A 21,009-nucleotide genomic window follows, 5' to 3' on the forward strand; every position below is an offset into this window, starting at 1 on the left:
GCCATCTCCTCCAGGAGGCGCAAAAAAAAAAAAAAAAAGAAAGAAAGAAAAAGAAAGAAAAGCAGCGCCTTGCCCCATGCGTGTCCAAGCTCATGGTATCAGGAGCAACTGTACTTGCTGGAGCCGCGAGCAAACATGGCCCGTGTTTATGTGACAAACAGAGGGTTCTAGGTGCTGTAGCACCTTCGTCTATAATGTGGAGATTAAAGACTCTTTTTTAGCTGTTTAAGTCCATTTTGTTATAAGCTCACCCTGTTCAGTTCTGGGAAAAGATCAACTCTGCCACGTTTTTAAAGTAATAGTGGATCTTTACCCTCCTGTTTGCATTCAGTTTTATGTGTCGGTGTATCCCGTTGACTCTGAGACTCTCATGACCAAAAAAAAAAAAAAAAATTTACAGTATATTCTTACAGAGGAACCAGGCGCTCATATTTTACTGTTGGCTTGGAAATTCTGGGCAAATGGTAAAGGTGTCAGAGGCGGTTGCTTGCTATGATATTGTTTTCAGGCCATTCTCTTTAGGCTAATGCTTAAAAATAGAGTAGCCCGCTGTAAGCTGAAGGTCCTCTTTGATTATCCAACTTGTGTGTTGCCATGCTGAATGACATTAGTTACAGTGTCATGGGTCCAGGACAAGGTTCCACTTTTATTTATGGTGGTGGCTGCCACTCTGCTCTCGCAGCGGAGCTCCAGAGGGCAAGGGGTGCAGTGGTGGCGGGGAGGGCCGAGTGATAAATTCACATTCCTAAATCGGCCATTTTGATGTAAGGACATTAGTAGCAAACTAAGGTGTATCGATCTGGCCTGTGGTGTCAGGATTAGCTGGGAGAACCAACGAGGCTGCCCCGGTGTAGTGGTTATTCTTGCCTTGCAGCTATGGCCATTTCAAAGGTCAGGGCCCTGCACTGACTCGGCTCAGAGGAATTAGACAGAACATGCGGTCTCTGGGCTGATTACTTAACCAAAGACAAAATAATGAGTCCTAAGCAAATACTGACTAATTGAAAGGGCTGTAAATCCATTACATATTGGTCAGGGATAATCAGGAGTATTTAATCACTTTTATCTATTCAGGAGCACTGAAGCTGCAACAGCAAAGCCCTGAACCTTGCCATGTGGCTATTATTCTCATCATTATCAAAATTACTTCACAGCTGTTCTTTGCTACATCACCTCAGCTGGAGATTTACTAACCTGTAAAATGTTTTTAATTTGGAAGTCGAGTGACTGTGAGGGGAGGGGCTTCTCGTTTTTTTAACCGAAGGTCGGTTTGGTTAGAGTAGCAAGTTAGAAAGGCAGGTAGGGGCGCACGGAGGGCAGGCACACAGCTTGCTCCCTGCGAGCTCACCTGTTTGGCTTCCCCCCCCCCCCCCCCCCCCCCCCCGCTGTCTTCCTTCATGCTCAGCCCTTCTCGGCCGAAGAGAGATTTCCATCGTGGCTTTCCAAGCAAACATCTCCATGTATTCGCAGTCCCTCAGTAATCAAAGTCAACATCCCAGAACAGCCGAACCTGAGAGAATTCAGCTGCTCTGTTTGCAAAGGAGGAAACTGAGACCCAGAAAGGGAAGTGATTAACTCAAGGTCAAGCTGCGACAAGGACCCAACCTTCCCTGTCCCCAGCACTGTGCCTTTTCCACCACATTATGATGACTTTGCTGAAACCCTTATCCTCTTTCCCTGTGGCCTGTAAATCTCACGCAGCCTCCACCACCAATACGCTCGGCGTCACGGTGGGAGATAGGGAGAAGCCAAGTGCCATTTTCTGTATTTGCTTTTAAAGCTTCCTGCTCCCCCAATCTCTCTGAGTAGAGAAGACTTTCTTTGCACCTTTCTCTTCAAGCCGACTCTCTCCTTCACCGGCCGTATTCTGGGCCTTGAGTCTCCAGTGTCAGTGTCCGGAGCCCTTTCTGGACCTCCCACCTTGTCCTGTCGGTACCTTATCTCCCACCTCCCTGCCCTGGGCTGAACCCACCGTGCACTGTGGCCACTGGTGAAAAATTATGGGTGGCCAGTGATTGCTGGGCACTTCTTGTGGCTTTGCTCTGCGGGGGGCTACAAACCAACCACAGCACCTTGTCTCCGCCCTGAGCGTGCTTTCAATCTGGTTAAAGGAACTCGAGACTTGGTGCAGAATTGTATGGCCAGCTGAAAATTTTCATGAATGCCTGTCCTTGGAGTGGGGAGAGAAGAATCAAAGAGCCTCAGCCAGGCAGTCGGGAAACCGGCCTTTTGAGGTCAGCACGCCCCTGTACCGGCTGAACCACAGTTAAGCGCATTAAGTTCTCTGGACCTTCCGTTGTCCCATTTTTCAAACGAGAGGGACACAATGCGGGGTCTCCACACTGCAGGGTCCTTTCCTGCACCCGTAGCACTGGGTTTGCCTCAGGAGCACGTAGCCAGAGCCCCGTTCTGTCCCAGCCTCTGGTCATCCTTGCCTCCCTGTCCCCTTTTCCTTTTTAGTCTCCGCTAAGTGCTTTATTTTTCTCCTCCCCATGACCTTCTTTCACAACATGCCCCTTTCATTACTTTCTCCCACTGGCTTTGTCTCCCAGTCTTTCCCTCTGCTCCCCTCCCTTGCCCTTTCTGCACCTCCCTTGTATCATGAGGAAATTCTCCTCAGCTGGCTTTCTCTTTGAAAAAAAAAAAATTTTCCCTCTTCATCCAGATTTGACCCCAACTGCAGAGAAGAGGTTCAGTCACTTTGATGAGGATGGTCCTGTAAAACTTTTACTTTCCAATCTTTAATGAGCTGAAAGATTTACTCAGCTATAATTCTGAGCTCAGAAACCAAGAATAGAGACCCCTAACTAGCGACATGTTAATTTAGACTTTTCTTACGTGCACTAACAGGCATGAGGAAGTCCTTAGAAATAGAGATGCCCACTATATTTTTCTGTCACTTAATTAATTTCAACTTTCAAAGTGAAATGTTGGCTCTAGCTCACTGAAAATAGATGTAGTCTAAATTATTATTTCATGTAAATTTCTTCACAAATGCATGATTCAGTGTGCATTCCTCCATTCTTAGTCTCTTTAACATTATTTCAAACTGGTTTGTTCCCTTTTGTGCAGTATGACCTGTTCTTGTATTACAATAATCCCCGATGTACCCTTTTTTCTTTCTTTTTTTTAAAAAGAAGCTAATTGAATTATCTCATTATTTTAATTTGTTAAGCAAATGTATTTTGCATCTCAGGATGTGTTCTTAAAGAAGGGGGCTGCTGAGGCTTTGCCCCCTGAATGGGCCATTGGCCCATTTTGACATTCATGCATTCATTAACTAGCAGAACATAAAAGAACTCTGGTTGTATTTTTTTTTCCAAACACCCAACCAGCATGGAGCAACTTTTTCCAATAAGCCACAGGGGTCTCTCTACATATGTTCTCAACTGCAAGCTATTGTCACCTATTCTGAATACCTCAAAAGGCTCAGAGAAAAAAGAAGCCCACCTCAACAAAGGCCAACTGTAGCAATTGTTAAGCCTTAGTCTCAATATGACAAAAATCATTAACCTTCAGTTTTCTTGGAAGAACGAGTCCCACTACAACTGTAACAGTTAAAACAATCTCAAATTCCTGTGCACCACCAACTTTAGGGGAAAAGGTAATTTGCTTGCAGCTGATTGATTATATTGAAGGAGATAGTTAAACTAAATCCAAAGTGGCATTTAAACAAAACAAACTATTGGATGAATTGAGGAATTTCCGTATTCAGAGTTAAGCACTTTGAATTTAAATTTAATCTGAGGCTAGATAATTCATTTCTGGTTTCTGACTACCAATTTCCAAAGTGTCTTTTAAAAATCCCCTTTAAAAAGCTCATAATAACTTAAAAAAATAAACCCATATATATATATGTGTGTGTATATATATGTATGTATGTTTTTAAATTATGTATATATTTAGAAATTCACCTCCTGGAAATGTTCTATATACGATTACCCCCTCCTCTACTGGTTGGTGGCTCTGCCTGGCTTCTCAGACTAAGAAATCTAGTGAAGATTGAAGAAAGAATCTGTTGGAAATGTATGTGCTTTTGCTGGAAAGTACCCAATGGCAAAAGAACTTAGGGAAATCCTAGGGAAGTATATTCCTTTCACTAACACATGAAGATTATGGTATCATAAAAGTAAGCCTGCCATTACAACTGTTTTCATTTGACTTCAAAGATAGTTAAAGAAACAGCAAGAAATAATACTGGGGCTAACGGTTTATCCATAAACGTGAAACACCCTTCCACGCCAAGAAGCCCTTAGTGTGCTCAGTTAGGCTCTCAGGCACCTCCACTGGCCACCTTCAAGAGCTTTCTAGTTGTGCTGCAAAGAATATATTTGATCACGGAATGAAAACTGGAAGTGCTCACACACAAAGACACCCCTTGCTCATACCAGTCTCTAAAGTTTTTCTCATTTGAAAACATGAGGCTAAAGCTCACACTTAGGAGATGTGGGACTTCTTTCAAAGATATGTGTGCAGAATCAGAAGCAAATTAAAGTGAGGTCATATCGTGCAGCCTTCCTGAAACTGCAGGTTCTAAAAACTGTACCCTTTGTTCCGGGCAAAACGCTTTGTCCCCCTCTAGACCTCTGATGGTGAGGGAGAGTGATGAAGCCTGCCGTTCACGCGTTCCGTCGTTTGGCTCCTTGTCTATTAGAGATTGTTTTATGGGATTTTGTAAGGGTCTCTGGTAAGAAACGTGAGTTTTAAAGTTTATCATCCTGCAGAGACCATCTACCCAAGTTATGAGTAAATACAGCTCCGTGTTACCGTAGAAGAACACATATCTCTTCTCCAGGGAGTTCATCGAGACCATATGACAGTCAACTTAGTCATCTCTCACATTTTTTACTGTACCCACACAGAGGCACGCACATACACATGAGAGACAGAGAAAGACAGAGAGATACTGACTTAGACTATTTTGCCTTTTAACTAGTTCTCTTCATCTTATGTAGACCTAGATGGCTTCTTTTCTTAAATGAGGTGATCCAGTGTCGAAGTGAAGAGCCCAGGGCCTGGCTTTCTGACTGGGGGAGGTTAGATGAGTCCCACTTGAAAAGAAGCACTAAGTGTCCTTTCGTGGGGCTTTCCAGGCATAGGATTCTACCGTGTCGTGACTATCAGTTATTCATTATCAGGGGCAAAGCAAAACAAAACACAGGGCCTGGAATCTGCCACATAGTAGATTTTTGATCTTGAGCAGCTACCTTCTCTAAGCCTCATCTTCCATATCTGTAGAATGGGGATAATTCTAGAACCAACTTAGGAGGGTTATTGCAGGGATTGCATGAGATCATATAGATAATGTAAAGCATTCAGTCCTATGCCTGGCTCTTACAGTAAGGACATAGTATAATTCTTATTGTAATCTAGCTGACTGGCCAGCAGGAGCCTTTGACCAGTGGAACTGAGCAGCTGAAGTAACCACTTGCTTGTGCGGTCTGTGTGAGATGGGGAGATCAGGTTTTCCCAAACAGGTCCCAGATGCCCCTCAGCAGGAGAGAGCGTCATCTAAATCGTGCCTTCTAGAGCCGTATAAACATTTGATGGCTGCTCAGTTATGCTAAATGATAGCATCCAAGGGTCCTGGTGCTAATGGAAAGCCAGAGTATGCTGGTGAGCCTTCGGGAGAGGGAGAGGGTGGAAGGTGAAGAAGAAACCTGTTATGGAACAGTTCAGAATGCCTCAGCTGGGGCCTCCTTTTGATAGAGAATCCTCCCTTTCGCTGTAAGAGGTCCAGTATGTGAACAGAATCTAGAGTCTCCAGCTTCCTCAGAGTGTTAAAGTCGAGGCTGCCTGACAGACAGCATGTTTTTTGTTTTTTGTTGTTTTTTTTTTTTAAGGAGTCACTGAATGTGAAATTAGAAGACTGGGTTTGAGCTCTGTAATCTTGGGTAAGCTAGTCAACCTCTGAACCTATTTCCTTATCGAAAAATTAAAATAGTGAATATGTGCCCTACTTAGCTGGTTGGTTGCTACATCGGATGATGTAGTGAATGTGTGACTGGGATGTGCCGCATAAATGTTGAGTATTTTGGTTTTTTGATTGCGTACTTGGGTTTCCAGCTGCCCGAGCTCTAGTAGTACCTCATGAGATCAGCAGGGGTGAGAGATGCCGTGCTGCCAGCCTCGTTCATCTGTACCCCAGGTTCTCCACTCGTTCAGTCCACATAGGTGTCTGTCCTTGGAGACTCTGATCATTCCTATCATGAGATCTCTCTCGAAGGGCCTTAAATGGTAAACTGAATCAGTATTCCATGGACGTTAGTTATTTCTACTTGAAAATTAGTGCCTTTATGATGCTGAGATTGATCTACTTAATACCAATCGCTATAGGCCAAATGAATACCAAATATAAAATGTTGGACTTACTTAGGCCATGAGAGATGGCCTCTCTCACATTCAGAGATCTAGATGAGCCCTGAAGACAAGTAGGGCTGCTGGGCAGAGAAATCCTTATGTGGAAATGCATATGCAGAACACACAGCTGAAAAACAACAGCAGAGAGGACTTCCCACAAACATGCAGCGCACTGAGGCTGCCCCTAGCTGTAGCCCTTGCATTGTTTTTCTGCTTGCCAGGAGAAAACATCTGTGAATTATTTGAATGGAACCTTATACTGGAGATCGTCTGAATTGGTGTCATCTCTGTTTAATTTCAGGAAATGATGTCACAATGCATTAAATAACAATGCTGGGTGATTTATTTTCCCATGGACATGCTGTCCTAAGCATTCCTCTCCTCTCACAATGTTTCCAATTAACTGTAAGCTTGAGTGTTCTTCCTATTTCAGAATGATTTTGAGGGGTGGGGACGGGAGATGGGGGTGGAAAGAGTGGTAATTTCAGAGGTTTCCCAGGTTCAGAGCTAAGGGCACATCCATCGTGTCCTTACTGGGACAGGGAGGGTACTGCTGTCGGGGCTGTGAGCACCAGTGCCGACCTACAACAGTGTTGGTTGGTTTTAAAGAATGTCTAAAAAAAGAAAGCCTGAATGTTCTGATCCTAGCTGTCCAAAGAGCCACCAGTTAATTTTAATAGCAACCTGCATACTGTAGCTTCTGTCTTGATCAAAGTTTCTATGCACTCCCTTCCTCAGTAAAGAATAGAGGACATAAGTCAATTCCGTGTGCCATCTGTCGTCGTTTTTACAATTTCTCAAATTAAAGAGACAGGCCAAAAATTTAATGTTGTGTTGAATCCTAGAAGCTCCTCTAGAAGAAATAAAATTGCAACTAAATTTACTTTGACTCCCTTGAGGAAAGGAAAAAGTTGCATGTCGCTGTGTCATAACCTCTTCCTTGGAGTCCCAATTTGGTGTTTGGGATCAGAGTGTGAGGGGTTCTGCACATAAAAGCTGATGTGTTTGGGACTCCGCAGCTCTCGTCCACGTTCTGAATGACTTCGAGGTCAAGTCCCCAGTGCAGTGGTCGTGGCAGTGGCCTTCCATGCGGGTGCCAAGGTGTGCGGTCTCCTCAGTACAAAAACATTTGGTCAAGACATTTCCAAAGTATATCAAACAATCCCATTTAAAAAGAAGTTCAGCTGAGATAGATTAAGAAAATTAAGTCCCAGATTATGAGCGACTAGCTGACAGACACATTTTTAAAATGAGCAACTGGGTGAGAAGATTGAAGAATGAAATGCTTATTAAATTACCATCAAAAAGACACTAAAATAATTATTAGCTCAAAGTTTAACACCCAGTTTCATAAAATATCACTCTAAGTATAATTGTTTAAAAATATGTTATAGAATTCAAAGAGATGGAGAATGGAGGACCCTTGAATAAAAGAAAATAGAAGGCATGTGCATATCTGAATATTCAGCTATTTAAAACCTCCAAGAATAGAGTGCCATTAAATGCTGTTTAGCGAAACCCGTGAATATTCATTCAGATCATAGAGAACATTTCCATTTCTTCACTCCACACGACCACAGTTTGCGAGTGTATTCCATGGAGAGGTGGTGTTATTGGGACATAAAGGCCAAGGGGACTGAGTCGTGGGAACACTCACTGTCCCTCAGCTTTGCTGCAGCAGGACAGGGTCATTAAAGCCATCTTCATGCTCAGGGTTAATTTTGATGTTAGAGACCATTGCTGCACAGATTTCAGACGACTCCTGAAAACGCCCTGCCTTCTCTGTGCTAGAGTCTGTCTTTGCAGTTTGGAACAGATTATGAAGCGTAAAGGTGATATCCTGCCCCACTGCTCCTGTTAAGAAGTAGTGACTTGGGGAGGAAGCATGAGGTTGGTTGAATGGAATTTGCCTTTAGCACATTAACGAGCGGGGTACCACTTTCTAAATTGATTGGCAGCCGTTGTTTACAGTATGCAAAGTAATCATGGGCACCCTTTAAAGGTGTATTATCCTCTTAAAACATAATAGTAATGCCATTTTCATGCTTTTACATTTGCTATTCATATTTTGAACTGCCAAGTCCCAAATCTGCCAGAACTGATTTAAGTTGTTTTTATCTAATAGTGGATAAGTTGTCAAGTCACAATATAATGGAAGATAATTTTTCTTAAACTATAGTTTTACTTCTTGGTTGTAATAGATAACATGAGTATTTGTTGACTCTGACTTGATTGTCCACAAAAAGAAAAATTACAACTCAAGAGATTATTATTGTGGGATTCTGAGATGACAAGAAATGAAGAGAATATTATTCTCTAGTTCCTCTGAGCATTATAGAAAATTAACATGAGCCACTAATCAGCCCTCTTCCAACCACCCTGCCTCTCAGTTTACTGATATCCAATTTGCCTAACATAGCCTGATAACAAAGATCCACCCTTCATCCTCCAAATCTTGTTGCTGCTCTTAGCTTAATTTTAATACCTCAGTTTTCACTTCATTATATATATGTATATACACAGATGGATAGATTGATTGATTGATTTACTTGTGATTCACAAATATTCCAGAATTAATTTTGACTTGGAAATAGCTGGCAACTCCATAACTAATAATTTAGGTAAGGATAATCCCGTGACTCCAGTCATACTTCAGTGGTAAAATGGCTTTTTTCTCACCCTGGACACATGGTATGACCCTGTCATAAGCCGACAACCCAAGTGTACTGGGAGTGGTGTTACACTAGTCTTTTAAAAAGAAAAAAGCTTTTATCAATAGAAGAGATGAATGCTGGATTATTCCCCGTAGGTTTGGTGACATGTTGGAACTCTATAAAAGCAGCCTGATTTTTTTCCCCATGGTGAAAAGTTACAGGTTCCATTTCAGTGTTCCAAGATACCTGCAGGCAGCTCATGAGTTGTTACACTTGTTTTAAACCTTGCCTCACAATGAATTAAAAAAAAAAAAAAAAGAAGAAAGTGTTAAGAGGGCACAGGCAATATGAGATCATTATTAGTCAATTATCGGCTCAGTTCAGTTTTTGCATTAGTTTCTAGCAAACCATAAGTTCAGATCTGTGTGGCAAATCCCACCTACCACTTGATGGCATTTCGATGAAGACTCTTCTTACTGCTTAATCCTGAAGCTTTTATGTTTGCTAATGAACTGCTTAAGTGATAATCAAGTATGACAAAGTGAAAGGCATCAGTTTTTAATATGATCTCTCTTACCAGCCTGGGCAACCTTTCAAAAACAGTTTGAAAGTATGTATGCATGTATATGTATGTATGTATGTATGTATGTATGTATTTCTGCAGAGCAAGTTTAAAGAAAAGTGTGATTTGGTTCTCTTTAGTTCTTACATGCTTGTATTCTCTTGTCAGTATCTATCCCAAATACTATCCCCTCCCCTGCTTGTTTAAAATGTATATGTGATTAGTTAAGTAAACAGGAGGTGCTTAAATTCTCTTGAATCTGTGGTTGCGCCTGATTGGGGTAGACAGTGGAAATGTTTGGAATTAAAGAATCAGTGCTTTGCCTACCTTTGATAGTGAGGACAATCTGTTAATTTTTTATGCTTTACAAAAACAAACAAACATCTCAGGGCAGGGAGAAAGAAATACCTACTGTTGACAGGAACACACACACTTACCCATACACACATCAGAGGCAGCCCAGTTAGGATCATTGTGAAGTTATTTGAATAAGATCTTATTCTCGGCTCAACTTTTTGCTCTCTCAGCTATCTTGGGCAAGTCATTTAATTTTCTGAGTGCTGGTTCTTTCACCTTGTTGTTTTGAGTTAGCTGAGATTAGGAATAGCCCTTTGAAAAGGGCAGAATACTATGAAAGCATAAAATGATATTAATGTCTTCATATAATCCACCGAAATAATTAATTTGCTCTGTCTTAGCTCCATGAAACCTGAACTTGGATATGGGTGAAATACTCTTCAGAGGAAAATATTGTACTTGTTTCTTTTGACCTAAGTCTGTTTGGAATGAGGATCAAATCCTACAGTTAGCATGAAATGTACAAGGAAAGGGCAGAGACCTTATGGACCATTCATACTGTGGCAGGGTTTATAAGGGCATCATGAGTGAAAGTAATTTTTAAAATTTCATAAACTCAAACTTAAGAGAAAGAACTGGGTGAAAGATAGCAAAGAAACCTCACAATGAACTTACTCCCACTTGTATTATTACAGCTTTGGAGCAAGCTCCTTGGGGATTTGGATATCTTTGTTCTTTGTCCATAAACTCTTCATCCTGAGAATTAACCGGTTCACCAGTCTGCCACTTTTCATGCTGGCCAAGCTGGTGAGAATGAGCAGCTTTGCATCTCTAAATCCTAGGAGAGGCATAGAATTATTTCTTTTCAGCAAGACACTACTGAGGTTACTTTATTTTATTTTTTTCCGAAGATAGTTTCGATCTGGATGCTAAATCAGGCTACTTTTGATTCTACATCCAGAGATTTGTGAATGCTGCAGCTCATAAGACAGAATCCTGTTTGGCTAAAACATAGAATATGTATGGGAGAATAGTGGGAAAAGCTTGGAAATGTATACTGAGGCCCTAGGTTTAGACCCCATAACCCAGATATCCAGGTGGGGAACCTTTATGGAAGTTAGAAATGGTGATACTATGGTTTGAGAGTTGAGGCTGATCTTTGCAGAAGCAATGCTTGGAACCATGGCATTGGATGAAGGTAAGTAAGGAAGAGAGCACAGAAAGAAGGGGTTAGTGGAGAGAATCTCTTTGAAAACTACGTTTAAAGGGAAGAAGAAAGAAAGTAATGAGCAAAGATAAAGAAATCAGATTAGTAGGAACATAATCAGATCATGTGAAAAGAGAAGGAGTTTCAAAGCAGAGGAAGTAGATTCTGCAAAAAGATCAAGGACAATGATGACTAAAAATAAACCTTTGGATTTGGCACTTGGGAGTCCTGGTCTACCTTTGAATTCTACAAGCTGAGGAGAGAGCACGCGAAGTTGGAAGGGAACAAAGGAGGAGCAGAGGACAGTGCGTGGGATGGCAGGTTTCAGCAGTGGGGTGTAGCAGGGGGGAAGGGAGCTAGGCTGTAGGTGTGGAGGGGTGGAGAGGCTGACAACGCATAATGTGGGGTTCCAAAGGAGGAAGCCAGTGAAGGTGGAGGTCAAAGCACAGGTAGAAAGGTGGGTAGGAGTCAGACACCTTTTGTAAAGAATAGGAAGAAAGCTGAGGACGTTCAGAAAAGAATTGCTCTAACTGGATGAGTGGAAAATGTGGAGAGTGTGATCGGGAGCGAATTAGGAAGGCATAGCAGTGCAGCCTTGGATCAAGAGGGCCAGGCCGGAATGGACCCTCTTGGCACCATTTCATCCTTCCCCAGGCAGAGCTCAGGCACCCAGGGGCAGGAAGAGGAAAGCAGACAACAGGAAAAACTTATGCCTAGGTGAGAGGGAGAGTTTGGTTAGAGAATTCTTGAATGGCTGACTAGTTAAGTCAGAATTCCAATGAGATATTCCTTTTTTGGATCATGACTGAAAAATGATTCTGCACTTCATCTGAATAATGAAACAACTAAGAAAAGTCAAGATATTTTTGGAAAAGAAAAATTAGAGAGGTCTTGTACTGAGTATTAGTGAAATAGATTACAAAGCTGCACGATACGGCACTGGCTACTGTAATAGGCAGAATGATCATTTGAACGATATAAGAATACACAAATCAATCCAAATATATGGAGAAAGTTATTAATTTTAAAGGCATCACTTTAAATCAATTGAGAAAGGAAAAAGTAAGTCAATAAGTGTTTTTTTTTGGTTAATGGTTTAACTATTTTTGAAAAAACAACCAGTACTCTCCATTGAAGTAAGTGCCACATTTAAGAGTTCTTTGAAGGAAATCTATTTCTTCTTCCTTTATTTATTTAGTAAAATCCTTTCAGAGCATACAAACAAAGGAATTACAAAGAAAAATGGTGGGGGCGCCTGGGTGGCATGGTCGGCTGAGTGTCCAATTCTTGGTTTTGGCTCAGGTCATGGTCTTGGGGTAGTGATATCAAGCCCCGCTTTGGGCTCCATGCTCAGCACAGAGTCTGCTCGAGATTCTCTTTCCCTCTCCCTCTGCCCCTCCCCCTCCTAAGGTAAATAAATAAATCTTAAAAAGAAAAATGGTAATAGGTTTAAACAAAAATAAAAAAGCTTTTGAATGTCAAGAAAACACCATAACATAAAGGCAGACATTAAAGTGGCACAAATATGTGCAACATCATATAATAGGCAAAGATTAGTGTCTTTAATAAGTAAAGTGTAAAAATCGATAAGGAAAAAAGTACAATGAAGGCACAGAATAGGTCCATTCACAAAAGAAGAAATACAAATGGACAATAGGCATTTGAAAAATGCTCAAGGTGATTAGTAATCAAATCAATTTCAAAAAGAAAAGCAACAACATACTGTTTTTTCTATCAAATTAAGAAAGACTAAAAACAATTAGTATCCAGCACTGTCCAGAGTAGAAGGAAATATCTGCCTTAATAATGACAATAAAAATTGGCTTAGCCTTTCTGGAATTTAAACTTGTAATATGTATTACTAATCATGTTCCTATCTTTTGATCCAGTAATTCAGTTTCTAGGAGTTTATCCTAAAAAAGAATAAGAAACATACACAAAATTATGCAAAATAACATATGAAGATATTATTTATGACAATAAAACATTGAAAACCACCTATATTTCCATCTATAGGAGACCATAATGGAATATTATGGTCTACTGTGTAATCATTAAAAATTACAGTTTCAAAAATATTTTGAGGTATGGAAAAATCTCTCAATGTATTATCAGGTAAAATAAAACAGATAAGGAAGTGTTTTTTTTTTTTTTTAAAGATTTTATTTATTTGAGAGAGAGAGTGCACACTAGCGGGTGTGGGAGGGCAGAGGGAGAAGGAGAAACTCTCCGCTGTGCAGGGACCACTGAGCAGGGAGCCCGATATGGTGCTTGTTCCCTGGACCCTGAGATCATGACCTGAGCTGAAGGCAGATGCTTTAACTGACTGAGCCACCCAGGTGGATAGGGCAGTGTTTATGATATGATTCCACTTTTGTGAAAGAAAATATATATGGATATATGCATAGAAGAACAAATAAAATGTTAACAGTGATTATCTTTCGGTGGTGAGATGTGGGTGACTTTTTTTAGTTTCTTCTTTATACTTATTTGTATGTTCTCAATTTTCTATACAATGTGCACTGTATTTATAGTACACAACAATGCATTTATTCTAATAAAGAACCATACTGGGCAGGGAGGCTAATAACGTTGGGAATACAGGGAGCCCACTGAGAAGTTGCAAGTTCAGATAAAGATGAAGAGGGAGAATAGAGAAGCAGAGAAGGAGCATTTTAAGGTCTGTGATTTTGGAAGTACAGTATCTCTTTGTGGTGAAATCCAGGGCTGATGAAGTAGAGACGGATGACACTGGAATTAAGAGATGCAAGATGTTAGAAAGGTCTTTGCCATATATATTGAAGCCTTCAAAAGTAGAGGCAAGCAATGGGGGGGTGGGGAGAGGAACCTTCTAGCTTGTATGGAAGCCATTGGGGAAAGTGGAGGTGGCTTAGAGGTCAACATTCTTCTGGCAACAGTGATGGTGAGGAATGACTGCAAATGCCAGGGACTTCATGAGGAAAGTGAGTGGAAGGCTTTAGATCAGGGGCTGGGAGCAGGAAGTAAGAGAGAGAAGGGAAGAGAGAAAAGTCTGGCCTCTTTTTCTGGATATCAGAGAGACTGGTAAGGAGAAAAATGGGTGACTTCAGTGGGAGAGTGTCTTAGTTCAGGCTGCCATAACAAATACCAGAGACTGGAGTCGGGGGCTGCTTAAAAAGCAGAAATTTCTTTTCTCTTAGTACTGGAGGCTAGAAAGTCCAGGATCAAGGTGTTGGCAGCCTCAGTGTCTGGTGAGAGCTTTCTCCTTGGGTTGCAGATGGAGAAACCTTCTTACTGTGTCCTCACATGGCCTTTCTTTGGAGAGTGTGTGTGTGTGTGTGTGTGTGTGTGTGTGTGTGTGTGTGTGTGTGTGTGTGTGTGTGGCGGGGGCAGATCTCTCTCTCCTCCTCTTCTTATAAGGCCACCAATCCTGTGAAGTTAAGACCTCACCCTTATGACCTCATTTAACCTTAATTACCTCCTAAAAGCTCTACCTTGAAATGTCATTGCAATGGAGGTGAGGGCTTCCACCTACGAATTTTGCAGGGACCCAGTTCAGTCCAAAGCCAAGAGTTTTTAGGGCAACCTATTTCAGGACAAACTCAAGTTTCAGAAAGTCAAGGCTAGGGAAATTCTGTTTGCAGAAAAGATCAAAGTTATTTTTGTCCCTTGATACAGCAAGTAAGGGTGAGGGCAAAGTGGCCTAAGTTAACTTAGGAGGTGGCGAGACTGAACAGAATAGAATGCCAGGAGTCATGCCATTGGGATTGCAGCCCTTTGCTCAGAAAGCTGTCTCGGATACTGTCAAAGATGGGAATGGAAAAACCAAAACACACATCCCTCAAATGTTTCCCCGAAGCACCTGGATGGCGGAGGGAAGGAGGAGCAAAGAAGGCCTGATGATGACAACTCAGTTGGCTAAAATAAACCACAAATAGAGTTCTTATTTTGATCGTGCTTAAGGTTTGTTTGATCTAGCTGTTTTTCTTTAGAGTTCAGTTTTACATATGTTTCGGCACCCCAACCAGCTTGTGTATTTTCAAGATTTGTTTTTTTTCCTATTCCTTCTCCGGTGTTTCGATCTGGGAGGGGAAGGACTAAAGGATGGCAGACAGGCTCATTCCCTGGTTTGTCAGGCAGTGCTCTTGACCCTTCCTCAGGACCTGTGATTAATACACGCTTTGTAGAGGAGACTTGGCAAACCCTGCTCTCCACAGGACTCAATTCATAATTCACAGCGAGCAGGAGGAGCAGGGTCTTTGTGGTGGCGTGTTTGCTCTTTGCCGCACAAAAAGCAATGCGTTCTGACCTTCACTGTTATCTAATCAGGAAGTAGACAGTCCTGGAGTGTGGTGGAGTCCTCCTAGGGCTCTCTACAACTGTAAATTATGTTCGGGCTCCCCGGATCTGGGGCATGCCACACTTCACATTACTATTGTGTATCTTAAAATAAACAGCATCGCAAGCTGTTTATTTTGGTGTTACTATGTATGCAATTTTAAAACAGTGGTTACTTAAACAAATGTCTCTGTTCCCACAGCACTTGAAAGCCCGTGTTTGCTCCTGTGGTTTTGGGTTTTGTCACTTCTGTTTGGGTTATATCTGAAATCCACACTGAGCCCTCAGATGAAGCTGGTGGTACCTACACAGGACCTGTGATTGGACCTTGTCCCTCCCCTCGTGCAGCTCTCTTCCCCCCGTTCCCACACTTCCCCTACCCTCAGGAGCACCATAGGTACATGCACAAACATGAAATTTTTGTCTTCCCCTCAGAGCACCCAGTTTATCCCCATGAGTCCTCAAGAGGGTCCTTTACATTCCTGGATGCTGTACCATTTCATTGAAGAAGTGGTACTGTGATGCTTGGGTCATGAAATACTACTACCAAATACTCATTTAAAATTGTTGTTTGAGGGGCGCCTGGGTGGTTCAGTCAGTTAAGCAGCTGCCTTCGGCTCAGGCCATGATCCCAGGGTCCTGGGATCGAGTCCCACATTGGGCTCCTTGCTCAGTGGGGAGCCAGCTTCTCCTTCCACCTCTCCCCCTGCTTGTGCTCTCTCTCTGACAAATAAATAAATAAAATCTTTAATAAATAAATAAATAAATAAATAGATAAATAAATAACATTGTCATTTGGGTGCTGGAGACACAGTGCATACTCCACGGACACAGTCTGGGCAAGATGAATGAGAAAGAGGGCAGTGGACAAAATGGACAGAAAGATAACTAAAGTTTTGACAACGACTTGCCCAGGGACCTGCGTCTTTACACTCATCTGCGTACAGGGGTGAAATAGGGAGGTACAGTCTTAGTAATGCACACAACTCCCAGGAGGCCACTTATTAGCACGGTTTCTTTGGGCAAGTTCTTTAACATGACTCAGTCTTCATCTGTAAAATGGATGGGATTGTTGGAGTGGGAGGGGGATCAGATGAAGTAGAATGTGTAAAACAGTCTTGAATGAGGTTGCTACTGAATAATTAGTCTTCCCCTTCCTGCCCTACCCCTCACACCGTGATGAATTACAGCTGTGGGTGGTCTGGGCATGGTCCCATCAGCCTGAAGCTGCAGTTAATGTAATGTGGGAGCCTCAGTGTCTGACGTGGTCTGCTGCTGGGTGGTGTTTGGGATAGCATTACCCAGAATCCATTTGGCCATTAGAGATGGGGCAACAGTACTCCAGATGTCCTTCTCCATTCCTTGGTTTGTTTTGTCATTTAGATACAGGCACCCCATTATGCAAGATATTTTGTGTGTGGATTTTTAATTCTAAATACACAGAAAACAGTGATCATACAGTGATTGAAAGCATGTCTCTTATTAACTGAGTTGCCTTGGGCAACTTATTTAACCTTTTCATAGCCTCAGTTTCTTCCTTTGTCAAATGGGGGTGATAATGATCATGCCTCCTCCCTGGGTTATCACAGTGCAGAAGGGAGATAATGCATGGGCAAAGCATTTGCTACCTTGTCTGCATTAAGTACTGGGGAAGTTAGCTCTCCTCATTATGTTTGCCCTTTAAGGGGGGGATGCGGTTTTTTAATTTTCATAATTATTTTGAAAGTGAAATAATTTCAATTCTTGGTGTCATTAGCTCACCTCTGTCCTGCACACCATAGAATCCCGTTTTCCCTGAAGGAACTAATCACAAATCCGTAAGAGGGGTATGAGAGAGAGATAAATGGGGATGACAAATAAGACTTGGTGGTAACTTGGTGATTTCCATCTTCCCTCTTCAAAGCCAAGAGCACATCCTATCATCTGTCCTTTCTGTGACTGGCCAACCTTATGACATACCCTAGTTAGTGGTATTTTTCTTTTCGTCGGTTTATCGTCTTCCTAATAATTAGAGACAATCTGGCAAGCTTTCTGTACATGTTTATCTTTCCCCTGTTTCAGCCACCTCCAGCCCCTGTACTGAATGGAAGTGCATTTGGTTTGACTACATTTCCATTTTTCCTCATTTCTTTAATCTCCTATATATCACTTGCCTCTGGAGTTCAGATAATTGTATTATTTGCTATTGGTTTGCCCCACTGGAAACAGCTCAAGATTCTTATTACAAAGAGAGTGAAGGAGAATGTACTTTTTTGCCCCAATAACATTAGATGGCATGGTGACAACTGTGTGTTTGTTAAAAAGCAGTTAGCACAAATTAGAAATACTTCACAGCAGATGTGTTTTGTGAAAGGATATGCTAAAAAATTAAACAGAGAATACTTTCCGGTTATAATTTTAGAAAAATATTGTGCAATGAAGCAAATTTACAATTCATTTAAAATCAACCTTTTTATAGAGTGTGTGCCTTCACGATAAAATTTTGACAATTCTGCAATTTGTTTCAGTGTTTCATTGAGGGGGTGGAAATCCATCTGCTAGTTATTTTGGGGGACACCATTACATCAATAAAATGATTCCAAAGTTGTACACAGACTTCATTTTAAATTAATGTGTAGCTGTTTTAAGTGTAAGTGACTTAAAGGTAAAAGTTCTTATTATATGCATAGTAGGAATTTCTTTTTCCTTCTGTCATACACAATCCCAGTATCCTGTACTCTCCAAGAATATTTATGGGCCCTGGGTTCTTGCAGACGTTTCTTATTTTTATTTCACTGACCCCTTTTTTAGCTGCTGGAGGGGCATCTTTTTTTTTTTTTTTTTTTTTTTTAAGTTGCTACCATTGATATAGTTGCTCTTAATCACTGTCTACCATGTTGTGATGTAGGTTCTAATAACATCCCATTGGGTGGCTTTTGCATGCTGGAGGCTTACCAACAGCACTGGCCTTTGATATTCGACTCACACCAGGAAAAAGAAAATGCAGAGAAAAAAAAAAACAAAAAAACCCCAAAAACTGCAAATAGAAAAAAGAACAAAAACTAGAGAAAACAGAGTGAAATCAAAAACAGATAGCTTTCTGTGAGCCGCTTAGTTTGCCATGGGAGCAGCAAAGCTATAAATCTCAGCAGCGTTTGGAAGCTGAACATGAGGCTGCTAAATTTATCATTCATTCTTTGTTGTTGGAGGGAGGGTAGTGAGCTGGCTGACTTGACCAACTTTGGTTGCTGTCCCCCATCAATACCATTTCATTTTTCTCAGAACATGGAATCAGAATTTGTCTTTTGCTGGATCAAAAGGATCCTGGGGATTAGACCAACTGTAGGGAAAAGAAGGGGCATGAAGGACTGTCTTGGAGTCATCTATGTGTTGTGAAACCGTGTGATTTCTTCCAACTCATGACTACAGAGCTGGGGTGCCTTTCTTTCTCAATAGAAGGAAAAGGGATACACATCTCCTGCTCTCGACTCTGAAACATTTAAATCCATCTGTGGAATGTAAAAAGCGTAGAGAAAGAAACTTCACTGCCACGAGCAGATCTGGAGCTTGATGAAGCCGAAGAATCCCCTCCTTTTGTTTGCACTAGTGTTCTCTGTTGCACTGCACAGGGTGGGGGTGGGGGGGGAAGGTAGAAAGCAAGCTGGCTACAGATGTGACTAGCTATGAATATTCATGAGTGCCATTGCTCCTCTCCTACAGCATCCAGGCCTTTCTGATCTCCCTCTTGCACAGCTCACAGATGCTCCTCCTTCTACCGCCTCCACGTCCCCCACCTCAAATCTGCCCTCCCTGACCAACCCTTGAACAAGATTGCAGTTTCTTTCGATCACAGCCTGGCATGATACAGTGATCAGTGGCCTTTGAAGTGTGTGTGTGTGTATGTGTATGTGTGTATGTGTGTGTGTGTGTCCATGTGTGCGAATATAGTCTTGCATCAAAACAAAGGGGGGAGAAAAGAAAAAAAATGTAATTATCCACAGTTTTATGAATCCAACTCCCCTTAATGTTCATTATTTAAACCAGCAGCAATTACAAGTTCAAAGGGGTTTAGAGGGCCAGCAACCCGCATAATCACTGCCAAATTAAGCGGGACTCATTCGTCACAGGAGAGTACACCCTGAGCAGTGAATCATGCATGCCGTGACAGGCTCTGATTTACATAAAGCAGAAATCTGTGCCCTCTGGGGCTGCGCGTTACTTCATCTTGGTAGCCTGGTGATACGTGGCTTTTCTTCTGGTGTTGGGAAGCTGACGCTACCTTACACGTGGCACAGCATCTCACTAGCTGTTGATAGTAGTCACTCACGTTAGTGTGGGCTTGTGTTCATGTCACACGTGGGGCCATGTTGCAAGTGAAATTCTCGTTCTTGAAGAGAATTTATTTCCCTAAAGTTTGCACATTAGGTAGTTTCATGATTGCAAAGACCTGAGTTTTGGAGCAGTGTGTTTCCTATGACCCCAGTCTGTTCAGGTCTGTAGTTAAAATCTGTGATATAGGGAAGCAAAACCCCTTGGACCTGAGGCCTCAGTAGGCCTAAGGGGGTGATCTGTTCCCCAGCCTGAAGGCATTGAGGAGTGCTCCCTAAGGCCCTCTCCTGTTTGGCATTGAGTGTTACCTGGTGACAGGTACGGTCAGTCCTTGAAGGAACCTGTGCTCTACAGCTGGGCTTTCTGTTTCCAAACTTTAGAGGGTTTCCAATGGGGTAGTTCAGGAAACCTGCTTGAGAGCTGTCATCAGCTATTGAAATCTCTTGGGTCTAAATGATAAAAATTCCAAAATTGAGTTCAAATGGAAATGCATTAGGTTCAGAATAATGATGGAAGACACCCAAACAATATATGTACCTTTTTATCTCCTATTTTTAGATGTTCTTGAATGTTCTGTGTCATCCTTTAGGCAAAGCTTCATACGGAATTATCCCTCATTTTTTCCTTTTTTGGAGAGAACTCATCTTTCCATTTGTGGCTAAATCATCTTGGTATTATGTCACCCCCGCCTCCCTCCCCTTCCCGTCATTATCTTTTCCTCGTTTCTCAGATACAGAGCTGCATCCACACTTAGGATTTGAAGTGCTTGGGATTTGAGAATTAGGTTGGCAATTTTGGAGATTACCTACACTTATGTTTTTTTTGCTGACTTTGAAGTGCAGATAAAGGTCTTGTGGTTTCGTCTCTTGTAACTGGGTCTACACTACACATATATCAAAGCCATGTGGTTTAAAAAGTTCTTTGAAGCAGATCACAGTAGTTTTTGAAGCGATGTGACAAAATGGACCCAAGGCACCTTCAGACGGGCTTCCTGGTGTTCTACGGTTGGTAACTTTCTACTACCACCATGCAAAGACTTTAAAGGGGGTTTCACTTTACACTTGGTGTCTGGAAAATTTGTTTTCCCTGCGTTCTTTCCCACATTCTCTTCCCTAAAAGCATCCATTAAGGGGAGACTTGGGATACGTTGTCTCTCCTGCTGTAGGTCTACGTAAGGTAACATGTTTATTTACACCAGAAAAAGGAGTAAATCAGGAATCTCAGTCCTGGGTTAGTCCAGTGAAGCAACCCAGTATTTGCCAGGTCAAATGGGCAAGTCTTTTAACCTCTCTGAGGGCCAGTTT

The 21,009-nt window shown here is 41.9% G+C and overlaps 1 protein-coding gene across 7 annotated transcripts in view; it reads left to right on the top strand.

Moving 5' to 3' along the window:
• Positions 1 to 21,009, top strand: part of MEIS2 (Meis homeobox 2) — a 202,642-nt gene that overhangs the window by 63,656 nt on the left and 117,977 nt on the right. The gene's annotated exons all lie outside the window — the stretch shown is intronic.

This window comes from Halichoerus grypus, chromosome 8 (genome assembly GCF_964656455.1).
Source record: "Halichoerus grypus chromosome 8, mHalGry1.hap1.1, whole genome shotgun sequence".
NCBI lineage: Eukaryota > Metazoa > Chordata > Mammalia > Carnivora > Phocidae > Halichoerus > Halichoerus grypus.